Raw genomic sequence first — 20,783 nt, forward strand, 5'->3', positions numbered from 1 at the left:
TTGAGAAGTACAACCAATTAATTAAAAATAGGCGTAGTAACCTAGAAGAAGAGGATAAATTAATACCAGGAAAATGGGAAAATGAAGACAGTACCTCAATGAAATGTACATTCTGAGTGGAGTAAAATCATTGAGTGTGGTAGAGATCAAAGGATTTATTGCCTCCTGTCTAATAGCAATGGAAGGATTTATTGCCCCCCAAACCTGCGGCTTCCAGAAGAATGTACTTACCCCAGTGTCTGCTAAATGTGGATAAATTCCTTCCCTCACAAGCCTTCTAAAATGTGGAAAGATTTACTTCCTTCTGAACAGTCTGCCTCAAATAAGCAGCTACAAATTATGCCACAGATGGTGCATTTTCCTTCCCTTTAAGGAGAAAACTTCACGGAGGAGACCTAAAAGCAAGTAAACATTTTTTATGGGTTTAAAAAAAGAAATACAACTTAGAAAATAACATCAATTGTTATGTATCTACAAAGGCTGGTTAGAAAGACTTTTGAGGTAAGGTACTACTCAAAAACAACACAACATAATATGACAATTCAAGGGCAAGATCATCAAGTATATGACTCTTTCCATCTACAATGAATCTGATAATATTCTAAAATAGTTGTGTAATGTATCCATGATGATCTAAGGGTATAACCAAATTAAGGTTTGCAGGGACTTAATGCTTTGTCTACTTGCACTGCTGGGAAACCAGTCAAGACTTCAGACACCCATGATCTGCTTCAGAACAAAAAGAAATGGCAACCATCAAGCCACAATTTTGTAGCTTCTGTTTCAAATTCAGAAAAAGGTTTGGGTGCCCAAAAGTAAGTCTGCATTTTTCCAGCTACATCATCGGGCCAATAAAAGATATTTACTCTGCCCATAAATCTTTCCTTGCTATCATTAAAATGTTAGAATATGTTTAAAGCTTTCAGATGTTACTGGTTGTCATATAATAAAGAAGTTGATTATACATAAAACACTACTTATGTGGAATAGCAGTCAGGTTCAAAGAATCAGTAACTTCAGAGACTATGAGGATAAATGAGAACTTGATCAAAAAATGGAAGCCAAAATTGACCATTCATCCAACTAAGCAATTTTATCTGCTGTTGGGTTTTCCAAATCAATTTCCAGCTACCAAGAGTTATTAAAGGCCAGAAAGGTGGAAGTGCACAGGAGAAACACTTGATCAGGATTTTATTCTTTTAAAAACTCAAATTGTACAGGAATCCTGCAGTTGTGGTGATATGCACTGTGAAGTGCTAGGATAGACATCTAATAGAACAGCACCAGGATGCCTGGGCTGTCTGACTCCCACATGACTCAGACTTGAGCCTGGTACACCTAAATGGAAGCCCTGAAGTTGTACCTACCTAATTCCTCCTCTGGGAGTTGTAACAAAAATAGCTTGTACCAAAATGTTAAATTTTCACTGGGCAGGTGAGAAACCAAGAAAAATCAATTGTTTGAATATCATGAGCAGGGACTGCTTGCAGGCAGTAAAATGTTTCAGTGAAGACAGGAAAGGACCGAGCATGTTTGAACCTCAGTGTAAACCAAGGGAAAGTGCTGACACAGCTGAGGAGCTGAAGATGGCAACAGAGGACAACTGTGTAATTGGGCTTTCCATGTCTCAGATGAGTATTCCTGAGGTGGCTGTCATTTCTTTCTATGCCTACTTCTTTCTCATTTAGAAAGGTGTTGTGGCTTGAGAATGGTGCTTCCCAATTCATTTCCCCCACTGAAACTCTCCAAACCACACGCTGCTCTCTTGCTCCTCCTGCCTTCCTCTCCCCCTCCCCTGCAGCGGGATGGAAAGCAGAATTGGAGACAAATAAGGCACCGATCATGAGTTGAGATAAGAACAGTTTGCTGGAAACAGCAATGAGATAAGAAAAGGAATAGTAACAGCAACAATACTGATGATAGAGTGCACAAGGAAAGGAACATTATTATTCACTGTGCGAACCCCTGGTAATAGGCAATACCCCACCTCTCCCTCTGCCATGCTACACCCACCCCTCTGGCTTGGAACCGGGGCCGTGCTACCCTGACTGGAAGGAACCCCTTTTTGGAAAAACTCCCTGCCCCTGTCCCTGGCAATGACATGATTCCTCGGATAAAGGGAGATTATGATCTATGGACTACTGTGCGTACCAGCATATGACAGCAGCAAAGATGTCAAAGCTGTCAAAGTATGAAAAATGCTGTGGAATGGTTAGTAGAGTCAATGGGGACTAGAAGAGACAAACAGGTCTCTTCTGCCATGGAGTTTTGAAATGGAAATATGTTTCCTCAGAAAAGTATTTCTGATATCACTTACTAGAAAGTGTCCTGGGGCCTAGATCTTCTTGTCTTTTCCTTCTCACTTGTGCTTTTGTGGGGCCTGACTTTCCTGTGAAAAGCACTGATAGCATGAAGCCTTTAAAAAATTATGCAATAAGGGCAGGGGCAAAGATGTTGTAATTTGCAAGTAAGCCTAGGCACACCAAAGAGCTCCATGGGGCTAATCTATCCTGCTAGCCTTGTAGTCACAGCTCAAGAACTCTGAACTAGTACCTGAACTAGTTTGTGAAGAGATAGCACAGACATGACAGAGCTACCTGGCAGTGTAAACATACCCCTGGAGCAATGGGAGGATGCTGTCCTATTCCACTGCTCTCACTGGTAGGGGCATCTATTATCTGAAGAAAAACGAATAGGCAAATTCCTGCCCCCTTTTCATTTGCTGCCAGTCTGAGCTCATACTCCTTATTCTGCACAGGTATTGTGGTAAGCAGCTGAAGAGCAGGGCTTGGGCAGATGTTGGTTCTCAGCCCTTCTCCACATCATGCTGTGTTTGCCTTGACACTTCATTATGGGTCTCCGCAGATGAATAGGAGAGAAGTGACACTGTGCTGAAGAGGCACTTAGAAAAGCAAAAGCTAATATTTGCTGGCTGACTTGCTTGTTTATACTTGGAGCAGGAGTGGTGACACCTGAAATCCTGTTGTTGTCTAGGGAGCAGTCAATCAAACTTCTGGACCCTCCACTCTGGTGTGTGGTGGATTGGCTCTGCATGGCAGCCAAACTCCCACACAGCGTCTCACACCCTGCCTTTCCCCAGGGGGGTCAGACATAGGGGATAGGAAGAAGGAGACTGAGAAAGCTCATGGGCTTTTTGGATCACTTGTAGCACAAATACTCAGGAAGAACTCATGTTGAGGTGAGAGGAATCATAAGAAAGCTGGACAGCAGTGTACTTGCCCAGCTATACAGAGGCAAAACAATGGCCTCACTCCCACATTCCACATGGACCACAGCTCCCAAGTTTGTTTCAGTATGATCACAGCCAATGGGGACAGCACAATGGGTGGCTTTGGCCTGTGGTCTGTTAGACAATAATGTCACAACCATCCCTGTTTGGCTTTAATTCTCTCCTTTGATCTAATGACAACCTTGGTTATTAATTTTCCACAAGGACAGCCCTCCTGAAATCCATTAGATACTCAGTAGTGATGAACCACCTCCATTTCATACAGCTTCTCTGTCCCTCCTGCAACTCCTCATCTGAAGCAGACCTCAGCTGCAGCTCCTGGAAGTGGAGCTCTTCCTGACGTGCCGGCCTTGGTGGGCCACCATTCTCAACAGTCTGGGCAGATTGATATAAACATGCCCTGGTGTAGGGCTGGGAAAGGCACAGGGGTGTTCAGAGGGGAGGTGGGACCTTTCAGTGTTGAAATGCAAGTCTTTCTCCAGAACCTTGCACCTGAATTGCCACCTTTTGTTGCACTGAGCATACAGCTTGATAAAAGCAAGCCTTGATTTCAAAATATAAATAAGAATCAGATTTGAGAAAATAATGCGTCAAAACAAACACTTGGGGTTGTCTTCAAGCTGCTATGCAATATTAAAATTGAGGAGAAATTGCGTTTTGGAAAACTACATTACACGGGTTTATTTACTATCTGTACATATCCCTGCTACTGTGTGGCTGTGCTTATGTTTATATATATATACTCAGACACATAGACATTTCCAATCAGAGCAAGGCAGAAACTGAATTTCAATACAGACTATTTTTCAACTCAGTAAGAAATACTGATTTTTTAAACTAATTTTTGAGTGATAGAATATTTTTAAAAATATATTTCTCTCAGCCTGTGTGAGCACGCTAGAATATTTTGATGACAACTGTAGTCCAAATGGCAAGGTCCTGTTACAAGGAATTCACAACAGATGTAGTCCTTAGGCCAAATTGTGACCAAAAGAAGACTGAAAATAAAATTTTAAGAAACAGCTGATACATTCTGATTTATGAAATGCAAACTGGGCACGATCAGTAGGTTCTGATATTTACAAACATATATTTACTTGCTAGTAGCACTGTGGGGCAATGCCAGAGTCATTGGTGAAAACTTTCAGCTCCAATCCCCCTCCCCTCTGGCAGCTGTTGAACATCATTTCTCAATCAGGTCCACTTCTCCAGCATGTCAGTGAGCTTCAAAACTTTTCTCCAGATGGCTATTGAAGCTGGGAGAAATGACTGCAAGCTGCATATTAAATATCTAAGTTCCTCACACAAAACTTGAGCCTGCAAATTCATGCAACCTTGTTTTTCCTGGGAGGCATCAGTGGGTGGATGCAGCTGAGGCAGGGAGAAGGCAGGATGAAGTGTGTAGGAACAGGGCAGTGACAGCAATGGCGTATCAAACCCATGAAATTGAAAGGATTATCATTGATTTCTGTGGGATGTGTAGCAGGCTCAATGCCTTATGTTACTTCAGATAGGGGCTGGCCTTCAAGGCTATGCAGAGCCTCTTGCCTCAAGAGCATCCCTTGGGACCCTCTGCTCCGTGGCACAAATGGTCATGCAATGCTGTCTCTGCCCAGAGTACCCCTGTTTTCTGGGAATATTGCCAACTTTTCAGATGCCTGTAGCAAAGATTGTGTATCTTTTCTGTTCCTGTCACGGCACTTTTATGAGGAAGGAAGACACAAAGAGCACACTTTGTATTTTCTCGGGAGTATTGATAGCTATTGGATTTGTACTGCTGTGAGGTCCTGGTTCCTGGAGGTATTACGTAAGCAGGGAGCAGTTTTTTATCACTATCAGCAAACCCCATATTTTCCTGAACTCATTGTGTAGGATCTCATCTCAAGATAAGATTCTTAGTAGCTGGTCAACTAAATTTCTCCCCAATAACTGTTAAATACTGTTGATCTTTTTTATCTGCAGATCATTATATGAATTTAGGCACTTGAATAGCACATGGATCTCTAAATGTGGAAACATAACCTTAGGTGTTTTAACCTTAAATTGAATTAGGGTCACTGTTCTTCAGAAGCTTTCTTCTGACAGTTAAGCAGTTTTTTCATATCATACTTGTACTCTCTCTACATTTCACCCCTTCCAAAGTAGACAAATAGCACCAACAATACAAACTTCCATCGAGTTGTGTGCTGTCTCAGTTACAGTATACACATTCCCAGTCACTCTGATTATGCAAGACTTCTGAATTTCTTCAGCATAAAGTGAATCAATATTAAAAATGCAGTTTGTCAGATGTGTGGTGGAACACCTTCCCTCCAGTGTGGATCCATGGCTTTCAGTGTCCAGAATTCCCTCTCTCTGAAGCATGTGGCGTTGTGTGAGCCTTAGCCAGCTGAAAATTTCATCTGAAGCTTTAAGATCCAGAAAGGACTGAAATCTCTACTGTAAAGTGAAGGATACAGCTGTACCACCATCTTACAAGGTGAGAATGAGTTCCATTCATGCATTATGTGGTGGTTTGACTTTAATAGTGTTATGATCAAACCCAATTAACTTCAGGCAATGCAGTGTGGGGATTGTCTAGATTTTTGCCCCAGGCTCTCCCTAGGGATGCTTACTGGATATGACAAAATTCTACTGAAACAGAGAAAAGATGTTCGAATCTGAAAGAAAGCTTGCATATCCAAGCACTTCTTTGCCTTATTTTGTTCCACACCCCTGCCCCTCCTTCCCCCCAGCTGAATTAGTGGACAATTATTTTTCCTACAAATCTTTGTTTCATGAAAAATTTATGTCTTCATAACAATCAGCTCACAACTGTGCTCCCTGCAAGACAGGCATAACAGTATACAGTATACAGACACTTTGGTGCCTGATGGCTTGCATTTTATTTATTTAATTCCTCTTAATTACCACTATCTTATTTGTAGTGTTTGTTTTTTAAAAAATATTTTCCTCCAAGTAGGAATTTGATTCAAGCCAAAAATTTATGGGGAGACAAGAAGAATGCCTGCTGGGTCATGCTAACTTAGGAGAAGTACCTTCAAGAAAACCATGTAGTTTATAAAAATATGAGATTAATAACACCTGTGGTCTGAGATCTAGACTTCAATTCTTGCTCTCTAAATAATTTAGGAGTTCAAAAAACAGCAAACTCATCATGTCTGGTAGTCCTGGGCTGTTACAGATTTACTGAGTAGATCACAGTGATCCAGGAGTCTTTTAGTCAAATTATTAAAATCTGTGTTTCTGGGCTAAGATGTAGCCCTTGTTTCCTTCAGGTTTGAACTACTGCTTTCCAAGAAAAGCTCTGAGTAATTTCCAACAAGTTGTTTCACTGTGACATCACACTATATTGTGATATCTACTGGGTCTTATTTAGCCCCAGAACAATTTATTTGCCAGTATCAAGAATCAATAGAGCCATTTTGATCTTGCTACCGAATCAAAAAGGACGTATCACTTTTAGAATGGACAAATAATGTACAAATATTTCCTGTGTTGCTAAGCATTTCTGAAATTCCCACCCTTTTCTGAAGCCTAACTAGGAAGACAGACCAGCTGGCTACCCACACGAACTCTCTGGTGGTGATGAAGAAGCCTGCTGGTTATCCTGCTAAACCATTTGGAAGTGACAGCTTGCAGGCTCTTGGGATGTACAGATGTACAAGAGAGGAGTTCAAGCCTGTTGGAAGCTGGTAACGTCTGGATGAGGGGGAGAAGGGATGAAGTGCAATCTGTGGTGTGGGAGAAGAGTGAGAGTCCTAGATTTCCAGCCAGGCCATTCTGTATTTCCTTCTCCCTATATCTGATTTACTGTGTATCAAACATGAGTAGAACACTTGATACCACGGACACCTAAGGGGTCTCTAAGGGGAGTACCCATCATTGCTCTTTGCAACCATGTTCCTTGTCAAAGACACGTCCAAAACTTGGCTAGCTCCTCTATCCTCAGCCCTCAGATTGCATTGTTTATGTTACACAGGTAGCCTTGAACCTCTCATGTCAATACTGTGACAGCCCAGCAAGAACCCTTGGGGCACTAGGTCAGTTCTACTTAATCCACTTTTTTCAAGTCACTGGAGAGCTGTACCAAACTCTGACTTGTAAGCAGGCCTTCTTTCTTGGATATTATCTGACATCCAGTGCATTTCTGATCCCTCTAAGTTCCCAAAAGACAGATGACTTATTAGAGATTTTTTTTGTGTGGAAAGGAAAATCAAAGGGAAAACAAAAAACCCAAAGGGAAATCCCAGAACCGTGGAATCCTGGAATGGCTTGAGTTAGAAGGGACCTTAAAGTTCATCTATTCCAACCATTCCTCCCTGTTACAACCCCGTGCCCCTCACCCTACTTCGACCCCCTGCCCTTTCCCCGCACCCATCGAGGACAGGGATGCCACCCCCACTAGACTGAGTTACGCACAGTTCCATCCAACCTGTCCTTGAATATTTCCAAGGATGGGGCATCCACAGCCTCTTTGGGCAACTTATTCCAGTTCCAGCTTCACCACCCTCTGAGTAAATAATTTCTTGCTAACATCTAATCTAAGTCTCTCCCTCTTTAGTTTAAAACTAGGCAAGAAACGTAGGCATAACCACAGCAAGGACTTTCCAAACATAAACTCTATTTTATCTAGGCTCATGAAAAAAATACAATTATTTTCAAAGACACAATTCTTTCTCATAAGCTAGAAAAGTGAGCTTTCAGCAGTGTCAACTACTTGCTCAGCACGTTTTAGGAACCACCTAGTATTTAACAAAAAACCCCCTTAGAAATCTGGAATAACCAGCTGGTGTTTGCCTGTTCTAGCCTTACTAAGTAGGTCATATTTCCCAAGCCTCAATATGACCACAAAACACAAAATGCATCTTTTATTTCCAGTATGAAATACTGTCATTTTAACAGTTTTAACTTCAATGGAAGCAACAATTTGCTTAAGTGTTTGGTACTGCAGTTATATATTTATTTGGAAGGATAGTAGTTTGGGGTTTCTTCAAATGGGAAAAACAGTTTGTACTGCAAAGATGAAAGCATCTCTTTCTATCTAGACCAAATTAGTGTGTTTGCATGTTTACCAAGGCTAGCCCAAAGGGGAATATATAGCAGAACCTGCTGTGACAAAGGAAGTTTTAGTTCAGAAATTGCTAATGTAGAAAAGATTCTCAGGATAAACCAAGACAAGTAATTTACCTTGAAATATATGTTAGATCTAAATGAAAATAACTATAAAAGTAAATAAATAAAGAAATTTTGGGGATACAGCCTCCTGATTTTCTGTGGAGCTCAAGTACTAATTGAAGTTTGGGTTGTTGCACACCTAGTGTACTGGATGATGCAATGGAATCTAGTGGGAAAATAATTAAGCACATTCAAATCACAGCACATTGACATCATGTTTCAATTGTTAATGCTCAAATATCTCTGTCACACAGGTAGGTGATGCTCTCAAGTGTCCTGTTTGCTAACTGCAAAGCATTGTAGGAACTGCCTACACAAGACAAGTAACCTATCATCTGTGCCTCCTTTTTTTGTTGTTGTTTTTGTTTTGTTTTGGTTTTTGGTTTTTGTTTTGGCTGAACACCAGGTGACTCTGAGCTCTCACAGGTTTTGTGCTTGCAAATGCAGCTAATAAAGAGTGCTGGAGCCCTGAGTGGCATGTGAACACGTCCCAAAGTGCCTGCCTTGCCTACCTGGGCACACAGCAGATGGAGCACTTCACTCACATAACACATGCCAATGGGCCAGTATGAATGCTGGGTCACAGGCTAACATTGATGATGTAATTTATACTCAGTGCTAGACTTTTGGTGCAGTAAGACTCCTGATGGGCTTTGTTTTCATTTTTGTCACTAGACGCTGTATGCTCACAGTCTAATTGGATGATACTATTTTAATAATGTTGGCAAGACCAAATGTGCTTGTAAAAGCTTGTGGTGCTTTTGCACTTTACAGCAATATATTACTGTAATTCGTTCAAGGAACAGTCTAAATCTGTTCATTTTCCTCCTAAAAGAATGAAATGTTGAACACAGAGCTTTAAAAGTCTGCAAATTTTGTGGACCTAAACCATAACCCAGTCTTTGGAAGTGGATCTCTTGTCAGTGTTCCAGAGCTGCTAAGACATTTTGCTGGTGAGTCATAGTTAGTGCTGTTAGAAATATTGCAGGCTTTAAAAATGGAAATTTAGAGGCCTGTTATACAGCTTTCTAAGAAAGAAAAAACCCCATATGCCACTAGTTATTATATTGCTAGACAAATTAATGCAAACTAGAAAAAAGAAAAAAGGAGCATGAAAGATTGAATATGACTGATAAAATCTGAAATAAAAACATACAAGAAAAAATGAGTCAGAAAAACCATAAGAGAAACATTCATACTAATTTAGTGAAGGGAAAGAACAAAATTCAAAGTGACAGGACTGTGATTCCAAAATGCCTTTCCTCTCACATCTTTCAGCCTGTCTTGTGGCCCACTGCTGTGAGTCACACTTGCTGCCTTCTTGCAATTCTCTGAAGTGCTATCAGCTATGATTACTGCATGCAGTCAAGTATTCTCTAATCTTGAGCCTTGTCCTATTAACATTCACTGGTATATGAGACATGAAACTTGCTGAGCTGTTCTCCTGGATTTAGGCACATAAATTCAACCTATTCCCCCAAAAAAGCAGTTCAAATCCTGTGCCCTATTTCTTGAAGTGAGAATTTGGTCAACCAGAATCCAAAAATGAGGAAATGAAAAAAAAAATGCACATAGCCTTTTCAGCTGCTGATTATCCTTAGAGCACTGAAACACACAAATCCTTCACTTTGTTGCTGAAATTGCAGTTGCACCTCTGTTTGCCCCAGTCCAAATATCCCAGTGACTTGTTCAAATCCATGGCTAATCATAATTCAGAAATTATTAATCAAGTTATGAATTAAATCCAGACTCCCCTTCACTTTGATCCTCCGTTGGTCTTGTTTGCAGAACAAACTGCACACTTGCCAGCCACTAGGACAAGATGCCCCTGCACAGTGTGATTGCAGCCCATTTCTTCTAAAAGGCATTTGGAAAAAGAAATAGTGCCTCATATTCATACAGGAGCCAGACCACTCTGGACCCATGAATCATGATTTTTTTTGTGTAGTGACACTGCTTCAATAAGGATGGAGAACCTTCAATGCAAAGAGCACAGCCTGGCTGTTAGGGCACCGTCTTAGCAGATGTCTTCTGTCTCCACAGGTTATAGGAAGAATTGATTTCAGGTCTAGGTTCCTTGACAAGTGTTTGAGTTCCAGACTGGGAAACTGAAACAATTGTGGAAAAACTTTTAGAATGGAGAAGTACTGCTGATCCTTCCTTTACCTTTCATACCCGTGATGGCTGTAAAAGGCATCTCTAGCAAAGCTGATATACTTAGACCCTAAATGTTGGTTCACCCAGAAACTGAAGGGAAAAGAGGTGAAATAATAGCAATCAGCCAACCAACCTATATGTGCATCCAAACCAGCCTGCTGTTTTTACTTAATAGTGTTTAAATATCCCACGTGAAACCCAAAATAAAATGGGACAGACATAGAAATGGGAACATCCAAAATACCTATCTCGTTCTGACTGAGACTTGTCTTGTTTAAGTTGCAAATTCAGGCCCTTCATAAAGCATCACAAGGCTGACCACTGTCAGGTCTGCTTTTAACAATGGAATTTGCAGAAAAAGGTTCTGCAGGTGTGTTGAAAATGGTATGTTTGCAAGCTCTTGTGTCAGAAGTAAATAAGTCTATTGAGAGTCATTGTGAGAGCTCTTAAAATGTTTTGCTGAGGAGAAATTAGAACACAAAACAATTCCCTTTCAAGAGGGTGGATCTTAGATGAGGAAAGGATTATGTGTTTGGTATAAATGTAACACTCCAGGAAGGCATGAACTTCCCCACCCCTAAGTGAAGTGTAGGATGTCTAAAAAGCTCTGAGAAGATTCAGATTTACATAGTCCCTCCCATTCACAGTTCATTTAACTGATTAATGTTTGCATAGGAAAATTTGCAGATTGATACCACTGAAAACTTTGAACCACGTGAAATGGGAAACATTTGTAGAAAGCAACAAACTTACTGCATTGTCTTGTAGCTCCTGTAGGAAAGAGGACACCTATGACAATAATACTGTTAATAAAATGAGTTGGACAGAAATTTGAGTATAAATCCACATACCACAACCAGAAGTAGGGGAAATCAAAAGAAGACATTGTAATTTAGTAGGTTTGTTATGCACAAAATTGTTAAGAATTCAACAGGCAATAAAAATGGTTGTTTTGATTCAGATGAGGACTCACATAATCCAGTGCTCTTCCACTGATTAACAGAGGTGGTTAAAGACATATTGTAAAAATAGAACAACTATACAAATTTTTTTCACAGCATACAGTTATGGCTTTGACTACAGGAATCAGGATTTCAGAAAAAAAAAAAAACAAAACCAAAAAACCTACCAATGGCTTATAGGACCAAAAAGAAGGAAGAGAAGAATCTGAAGGATGAAAAAAACCCCTAAAATAATAAAGGGAATTATAGGGAATGGTGAGACTCAAAGGGCAGAAGTGGCAACTGTCATTCTTTTTTAGAGAGAAGAGTTTAATAAACTCATAAAAAAGAAGATGATAAAGATCTTTCTAGCACTGTCCTCCTTAAGAACTCTCAAGAACATCATAGCAAAGTTGATGACTGAACAATCTACCAAGAGAAGCAATGTGGAGACCTTAGAATTATAGGGTTACTTAGGTTGGAAAAGACATCTAAGATCATCAATGTTCATAAGTTCAATGTTACCTTGCAATGCCAAGTCCACCACTAAAAGTGTCCATTTCTAAATGTTCAAATAATTTTTTTTGTGTACATGTAATTTTTGGGCTCATACTTTTGAGCAGAACACTCTGTTGTTTTCCTTCCAGTATTTATTAGAATAAGCACAGTCTGATATCCCTGGTATTAGAATAAGCACAGTCTGGTATAATGACTGTCATTTCCAGCTGCTCTGTCCCAAAGCCATTGCTTCCTGGAAGTAGATATTGCACTTTATCACACAGTATTTAGATCCTTATCTTTCTGTGTCCTGGGTTGCAGTGTATTCTATTACCATCCTCAGGAGCTGTTGAAACCAGGTGGGGCAATGTTTCCTTGCCTCCTCCCCCCAGACCATCTTGCTGTTAATGGCCCATCATTCTCCTGCCGCATGACTCAGAGATAACTCCCTCCGGACTATCTTCTGTTAATGAGCCTAATCAACACTTGGCCTCATGACTCATTACCCCATTGTGAGATGCTCCACCCAGAGTGAGGAACCAAGCAGCCCATCGTGGATATAATCTGAGACTCTGAACACCAGAGACAACCCTTTCCACTGGAGTTCCAGAGGACAGGAGCTACACAGCGACCACTGGACCTGAGGAAGAGCAGACCCTTTTTCTACAGGATCACCGCTTCAGGAGGACTGCAGCCACCATTCCACCAGACTGCTACCACCACCCTGACTAACAGGGTGCCAGGTTGTATCCTGACTCTGTCAGTTTAACCCAGTGCTATCCGCCTTTACTTTTTTTTTTCCCCCCTCCTTTTATTTCCCTATTTAATTTTTATTCTGACTTGGTGTCTCCTACTAGTTTGTTTTCAAACTAGTACATTCTGCCAAGCTGAGATGTTCCCACTGTGTTGAAGTAGGGAACAGGAAGCGTGTAAAGGCTTTTGGTGATCCAGTCAAAAGGTTGGCAATAGTAGCAGAAATAAGTTACTGCCATGATAAGCCATCCATAGGCAACTTTCCTGGCAGATAGTTCTGGGGGTGTGCTAAACAGTTTACAGAGTCTGGCTGTAACACAGAGGATGCTGGTGATGAGCATGCCCTGCTAGCCAGAGGTCTCTAAGTTGGTTACCAGCAAGGTACTGAGCATTGAGATTGCATTAAAAAAAAAGGGTTTTCTAATGGGAGCTTTTTACAGAGGGTTTCAGGGAGTATTGTGTGTCAAAATATGACTGCAATGACTGTGCCTCCAGCCACGGTGAACTCATAACAAAATTCCATCAGATATTTGTAACACTTCAAGGGATATTTTCCCCTGAACTCACCTGACACGTCGATCTATTAAATGACATATAAGTAAAAAATGGGTCGTACTCTTATAGTTAGCTGATATCATGTATCTAAAACCTATAAAAAAATCAGCTTACAAATAATACAGGAGTTTGAAAAACTCATATCTGTAAAAGAAAAGTATATCTGAGGTAATGTGCAATCCATATGCATGTCAAATCAGTAAGATATTTGAGCCTCTGTGAATGTAAACACATATGCCATTCCTTTTCCTCTTGACCCTGGGACCCTGTACTGAAGAGGGAAGTAGTCTCTAGTTGAGCATGTTGGGTAAAGAAACCTGAACGTCCAGGTTCATTTCAGATGACAATGCCTCAGAAATGCATAGAGAGAAAGTCCCTTGGTTTGGAGACATTGTGTTAGAAGGAGGAGGACAGTGGTTTTTTGTTTGAATATAGTGATGTGGAGAGAGGTCTCTCTTGCCTTCAGCTTTTCCAGGCTGATTTTCTATTGTCACATCACGTATGTGAATTTTGTGGACTGTCCCATGTTATTTATGTTTGGTTTCAGAAACCATGGCAAAAAAGAGGAGTTCCCCAAAATAAAGATGATCGCATCTTCCCATCCCTACCAACGTAACTCTAAGGAAAGAGGGTTTTGGTTTGTTTAAGAGTAGAAATTACAATGTCATAAATCTGCCCTGCTCTTTACTGACTGTACCAAGCTGCTTGTTCTTGGCCACTTTAAGCAATAACTAAAGGCTGCCTACAAAAAACAGACCACATGAAGACTATAAGCACACTTTATTCAGCCAGAAAAATTCACTTCTTGGATATAATTTTGGGGACTTGGTAACAAGTTAGGTTGTTTGTTCCTGTAGTGTCACTTACTCAATTATATTTAGCTTCCTTGCTACCCATTATACCTCTCCCACCATATTACTGATGTACATATGTAGAAGACATTTTACAAAGGCAGAGTACATTTTCAAGCACCAGATTGACCATATGCACACAGACTGCCTGTGATGCACAAACATTAATACTGCTTTTCTGTGAGAGTATAATTAATCCATTATGAGCGGGAAATGCAACATGTGCTGTATATGTACAGAATTGTTGTGTCATACTTCTGCACTGATCTATTGTTTTTGGAAACCACTGGGTCCACTGAGTAGTCATAATGCATTTTTTCTTCAGAATGCATAATAAATATGGTAGCCCCAGGAAAATGTGGCCCTACCACTAACAATCTCCTTTCTGAAAGACAGTCACTGTTTGAGGTATATTTTTTCTCAAAACCTGTAAGGAAACAATTTTCATAATGGCACCAACAGCCTGCATCTTGCCAGCTGACTGGTCAACTCTATGCAATTGTTAGAGACAGAAACACACAGTTCACCAGGTAGGTCTTGCCAGAGAACAAGAGCAAACATCTCTATTTTTGGTCTTGGACCTTAGTTCTGTTGTGGGACCATGGACTTAGGATAGACACTCTATATAGCTCTGTAAATCTCCAGTCCTTCATATGGTAGTTCTGACATCACTGGAAGCCATCCCTTCTCCTCAAGATGGTATGGTTGCATCATTCTGCAGAAGGCCTCCTAGAGCCTCCAAAAATCTTGTGTACCCACAAGAGTAGGGAAGCATTTGATATCTGCCACATGTCCTTGGTGTCCCTGTTGAGTGTTCTCAGTAACATTTGTAAGACATTTAGATCACTTTCTGACCAAGCCACTGCATGTGTTTGACTTGCATAAGGGGACAAGAAAAGGAGAGGGGAGAAAGAAAACCTGTGTGCAGTATAGAATATTAATTTAGGATGAGTTGCCACATAGCACACTGCAGCAGAAGTCCTCTGATGCAAGATATTCAGACAATATATTCTCTGCATAGGTTAGAAAGGTTGAGCAGTTCACTACAAATCTTTGCATCTCATAGCAATACCAACAAAGCCAGTGTTTGACATATTTTGGCAAATTATCACTGACAGAGGATGCTGGTTTACTTGGTGAATTACATGTCTGAAAGTTTGAACAGCTCATGTGGACAGAGAGAATCAGTCAATCCAAGCTGTGGGTTTCTATTCCATGGCATCTGGCTAAATTTTTATAGTTTGCGATATAAAAGAATTTAGACTAGAGCACCCAATTGCTAGTTCTGGACTTGAATTTAGCTGTATGCCAATAACCTGTGGGAATGGCCTGAAGCTGTGTCAGGGGAGGTTTAGGTTGAATATTAAAAGAAGGTTCTTCACCCAGAGGTTTGGGGACTGGAACAGGCTCCCCAGGGCAGTGGTCACAGCACCAAGCCTGGCAGAGTCCAAGAAGCATCTGGACAATGCTCTCGGGCACATGGTACGATTCTTGGGGATGGTGCTGTGCAGGGCCAGGAATTGGACTGGATGATCCTTGTGGGTCCCTTCCAACTCAGCATATTCTGTGATTGTGTAAATTGATGTACATAAAGCACAATCCTGAGGGATTTCTCTGGTGGCTATGTATTTGGACTTTTTCTCTAGTTGAGCATTGGCCTCATTGCTGGTAGGATCAGCTAAGGAATTGCTCTGGGACAAATGATAAAATTACTGTGAGCACCTGAGCAATAAGAGAAGTCGGACAAAAATTGTTGAATATTTTAAACTTTTCAATAGACTTCAATTTAGCTTTTCTCTGTTGTCATCTAGTCTCTTCTTTCACAGCAAAACCACACAATTTTTTTTCTTCTATGACAAACATTTTAAACCCCCTGAAGTTCTCAGCAACACAGAGATTAACTTGACTCCTGGATTCAGTTTTATCTAGGAACTACAATATTTTGGTCTCACATGCTGTGCAATCTTTTCTCCATTCCTGGAAGAATCCACTGCATAAAGATTCAACACAGTATCTTTTTCTTACAAAATCATAAGTAAATGTCCTTTGTAATGGCAGAGCATATATGCATGACTACCAGTCCAATGGTAGTTATGATTGTTTTGATTCCCCATGTAGCTGCCTGCAGAAGAAAATAGATATCTTCGCTGCTGTTCACATAATGATAAAATGATTATATGAAGCTGTGGTCGAGATGATTCCCATGGAGCTGCTGGGCAAAATTGCCACCTTCAGCTGAACTCTAACACCTCTGCATGGACATCTTCTAGTAAAACTGCCTCTGATTTATTTGGTTTGTCATTTCAGGCAGTAAACTCCAGAAGTTCAGAATTTGCTTCAAAAGAGGATCAGTATTTTAGGCAGTGGAGAGAGATGCACAACAGAACGGGTTAAGCTTTCCAGTCACCCCTCACTTAGAATTGCATGGAAGACAAAAACAATTTGTTCCCTTCCACAGTGTCTGAATTTTACAGAAGTTTCAGATACTTCCTTTGTGCAATTAGGCTTTAAATGGTGATAATTTAGTTAAAATGAAAAATTTATGTTGAAGCATAGTAACCTGTCTTTCACGGAGTAAGACATTTGGTAAGGTTTCAGCAATCAATAGGCACATGATGAGACTGAGACTCTTCTTAAACAATAGAGTTAAGGGCATAGTGAGAGTGGTCTAGCCGAAATTAGTGGAATTAATTGTGTTTTTTAAGTGAAGAACTGGTGAGGAGTCTGACAGACAGCTTGTTAAAATTCAGGGAAAGCATTTAATTTGTCTTTGAGTAAGTCTGTAAATGCTTTGCTAAACAGGAGGACTCAGTACCTTAAACCTGGTTCACAACTCAGGAATAACTACTTGCTACTATTAAATTCTTATCTTTCATAAAGCTCCATCATTCATAACACATTGGGAGAGCATTATTGACATTCCATAGCAATTTTTGCTGCATCTTGTTCATGCTATGCAAAATGTTCAGCTAACTTCGGGTTTTCATGTTGCATCTGCAGTCCAACTCACTTTATTGAGAAGCAAGCCTTGCCAAAAGCTTGTCTGTACATGAAAAATTGCTTCCATAAAGTCTGAAATAATTACCAGCTGTGTCTTCTGAAATTCGTACTGGCATCATTATTGAAGGTGGACTTTGGATTTTTGTACCTAGAGGGGTTTTTTTTACTAAACTTATCTATTTTTCCAAGTCTTTAAAACTTTTGCAAGTCATTGGATTCTGTGAATATGATGAAAATCAAATGGCCTTTTTGAATTGAATTTAATTTATTTGAGTTTCCTGATCAAAAACTACTGGTCTGGATACATACTTGTGGCATACAAATTAGTTTACACTTTTCATATCCTCAAGTTACAGAACACAGTAGGGAACATTCTCTGATTTTCAACAGAAAACTTCTAATATAACATTCTTATTTTTGCATAGGTATTTAAAGCTATGCAGATTGTCTGTGACACAAAGCAACTAGCTTGCCTCATTTATGCATCTCAATGTGCATTCAATGTTAATACATACAATTTTTGTAAACCATATTAGATTACGAGGTAATCTTAAATGAATTGGACAAAGATTTCTCAGCCATTCACGTTACAGTAGATCCTTGCAGTGTTTGAATCATCAGGTACTCCCTTCCCGGATAACAAGCACTTCCAGTCTTTTAAGAGCACATTTGCTCTGAGTCATTGCACAGTGATTTATAGCCTTAAATACATACATACATATGTATATATATAGATATATTTATTTATTTTTAAAACCTCCCCCAGATAATAAGAAGAAAAGAAATGTGGAAGTAATCAAGAGCTTTAAGTTAGGAAATATGGAAAATTGATAAGGGAAGCCATAGAGCTCAGGTTGGCAGGGTTTCCAGGAGTGAGAGGCTAGGGATGAGAGTTGAAAGGCTCATAAAAGTTGGAACAATGTGAAGAAGTTTATTAGATAAGGGACATTGACTACAGGAAGAAAAAGCACTCTGCTGCTGATACCACTTAAGAGCAGAGATTTCACTTGCTGCAGATTCATCCTTAATTTTTTAGAAAACAGAAGGCTGTCTAGATTTACCATTGTCATTACAATACAGTTTCTCATATTTGATACAAATTTTAAGCATAAGTCGTTAATTTGATCTAGCCCTCTGTCCATTGCTCCATAGGGGACTCACGGGACTCTGACACAACTCAGATGTGCAGGTATGAAAGGCAGCATTGATCCAAAAGTTTTATACAGGCTTGAAAGATGTTCCCAGGGGAACAGATAATATTTGAGAGCATACTACATGAAGAAAACATCTCATGTCAAAAAGCTTAAACTATCCTGGGAAGTGTAATTTTATGCCTTCCATGAATTTACAGGCACAATAATAGATGGATCAAAATCATCATAATGTAATAAAAATGACAAGTATAGTAAAAGAGACTCATAGGTAACTCATTGTTTTAAGGGGATGACACAAATTACATTGAATTTACTTTACTCATCTTCAGATATTTTTGTAGAGACAATAGGAAAGGAACTGCATGTATTGGCCTCCAATGTTTTTTTGGAGCCAAGCAATTATGAGTATATAAAGAGCATGTCAGCTACTAACAGTAACAGTTTAAAAACCAGAGAGATTATCTTACCTCATAACTAACTTTGGAGAATTGTAAGACAAGAGTATTTTCATTTTTGCATCCTTTCACTTATGCCATACTCCTTTACCTTATTTATCTTAACATCTGCCTTTTTCTTCAAAATCTTGACTAGAAACCAGTTGCTGAATGACATGGGCAAATTTTCCTACCCCAAAGCATCATTGTAACTGTAGGTACATTAAAAGTGGGGAAGACATTGAAGTGTGCTTGAAGTATGAATATGAGCAAAGATCTAAGATGAAAAGTTTTTAGCATGGATCTGAATGTCTGAGATAAGTTTGTCTAGTTAAAAATAACCAAAGACATAATTAAAGAGGGATGTTTGCAACATATGTTTGCATTTTGAATACCATTGGGGATGATAAGAAAATAGATGGTCCAAACTTTTTTTGGTTTCAAGTGAAACACTTCTACCTTTTCAGTCAACCTTTTCCATTTTTCCCCTGGCCCTTTTTTTTGTGTTTTTCTGTATATGAAATCAGCAGAATATTTCCCCTATTCTTTTGAAAATTCTTCATCCGAAAGTGATAGTAATAGAGGTTTGCTTTGCCTAAAAATTTACAAAGATCTCCCACAGACATTTAGAATAAAATAATTTTACAATGGAAGCTGCCATAACAGAAATGTTTCAACCACTTCTGTGTTATAAGAATAAAAATAGAAATAATTTTCAGGTATAAGACTAAACCAAGGCAAAACCTAAAAGCATAGGTGTGTAAGGGACACAGATGGCTCTAAAATCTTATACTTGTTTCCTGCTGGAAGAGAAATTCCTTACGTCTTTGATTTTAGTCAGCAGCAGAACTGTAGGAAGGAACCACTACCATAAAATTGGCAAGCTTTTTCTCAGCTGTATAACAAAGAGTACAAGGGATGTTCCACACCTGTAATTTTCAGTCATAGAGATTTTACTCATATAGTATTTAATTGTTTTGTCTTCCAGAAAAAAAGAGTTTTCAAATGTACTTAGTTAAGGCTGCTATCCAGGCTTGTATAATAAATCCTTCAAATTTTCTGCACTGACCCAGGTCAGTGGTTTGCTCTTTGAAGCTGAAGTTGTCTTCAGTGCAAGCGTTCAAAAGAATTGTTCATATAGAAATGTCTGTTTTAGAGAAGGCAGGATGCACTGTTACTAGATTTATGCTTTATTGCAATACAGATCTATCCAAAGGTATGCCACTAATTTTTAAGCACAATGGAGGAGAAGGTCTAGCAGATCCTGAAATTTCATCAAGGGAACTTTTTTCCCTTAACACTAACTTCGATTTGGCATTGATTTAATCTAGACCACAGTTTAAATGCATTTGAATAATAAAAGAATGCTGCTGTATCTCTGTATGATGCACTTTTTTAACTGGGTGAATAAGAAACCATTCAGAAAAAAAGCCACAATTTGTGGCAGGATACTTTAAGGAATTATGATCCTCAGTTTTCCTCCCTTTTCTCTGGCAAGTAGAAGCAGGCATGTGCACGTCTGATGCTCCATGGGTCTCAGCCTGACAATGAGGTGAAGTTAATGAACACTGGGAAGTGTGGCAACAGACAAGTGAACACAGGTCAGTTTTTGCTGATTCTGAGGGGGCTGAGTGAAAAAAGCCTCTGGCAGAGGAGTAGTAGATACCACCCTGGAGTATCTTATTTAATTACCCTGTCTCATCACGTGGCACTTGACAGGTTTGAGCAACTTTAGCTGCAAAAGAAAATATCTAAAAATCACAATAAATAAACTGTCAGTTATGAGGAGCAGCTGAGGTCACTTGGTCTGTTCAGCTGAAAGAAGAGGAGACTGATGGGAGACATCACAGCAGCCTCAGCTTGCTCAGGAGGGGAAGCGGAGGGGCAGGCTCTCATCTCTCCTCAGATGACAGTGATAGAACCTGTGGGAATGGTCTGAAGCTGTGTCAGGGGAGGTTTAGGTTGGACATTAGGAAAAGGCTCTCCATCCAGAGGGTGGTTGGGCACTGGAA

At 39.8% G+C, this 20,783-nt stretch overlaps 1 long non-coding RNA gene across 4 annotated transcripts in view; it reads right to left on the bottom strand.

Moving 5' to 3' along the window:
- Nucleotides 1-20,783, bottom strand: part of LOC125323920 — a 102,966-nt gene that overhangs the window by 46,663 nt on the left and 35,520 nt on the right. For 3 of the 4 annotated variants that reach the window (XR_007202702.1, XR_007202704.1, XR_007202701.1), the window contains exon 2: nt 232-395. The exons of the other annotated variant lie outside the window; for it this stretch is intronic. This is a non-coding gene — a long non-coding RNA (uncharacterized LOC125323920). The remainder of the gene's footprint in view (nt 1-231; nt 396-20,783) is intronic. 4 annotated transcript variants of the gene reach the window in all.

This window comes from Corvus hawaiiensis, chromosome 3 (genome assembly GCF_020740725.1).
Source record: "Corvus hawaiiensis isolate bCorHaw1 chromosome 3, bCorHaw1.pri.cur, whole genome shotgun sequence".
Taxonomy (NCBI): domain Eukaryota; kingdom Metazoa; phylum Chordata; class Aves; order Passeriformes; family Corvidae; genus Corvus; species Corvus hawaiiensis.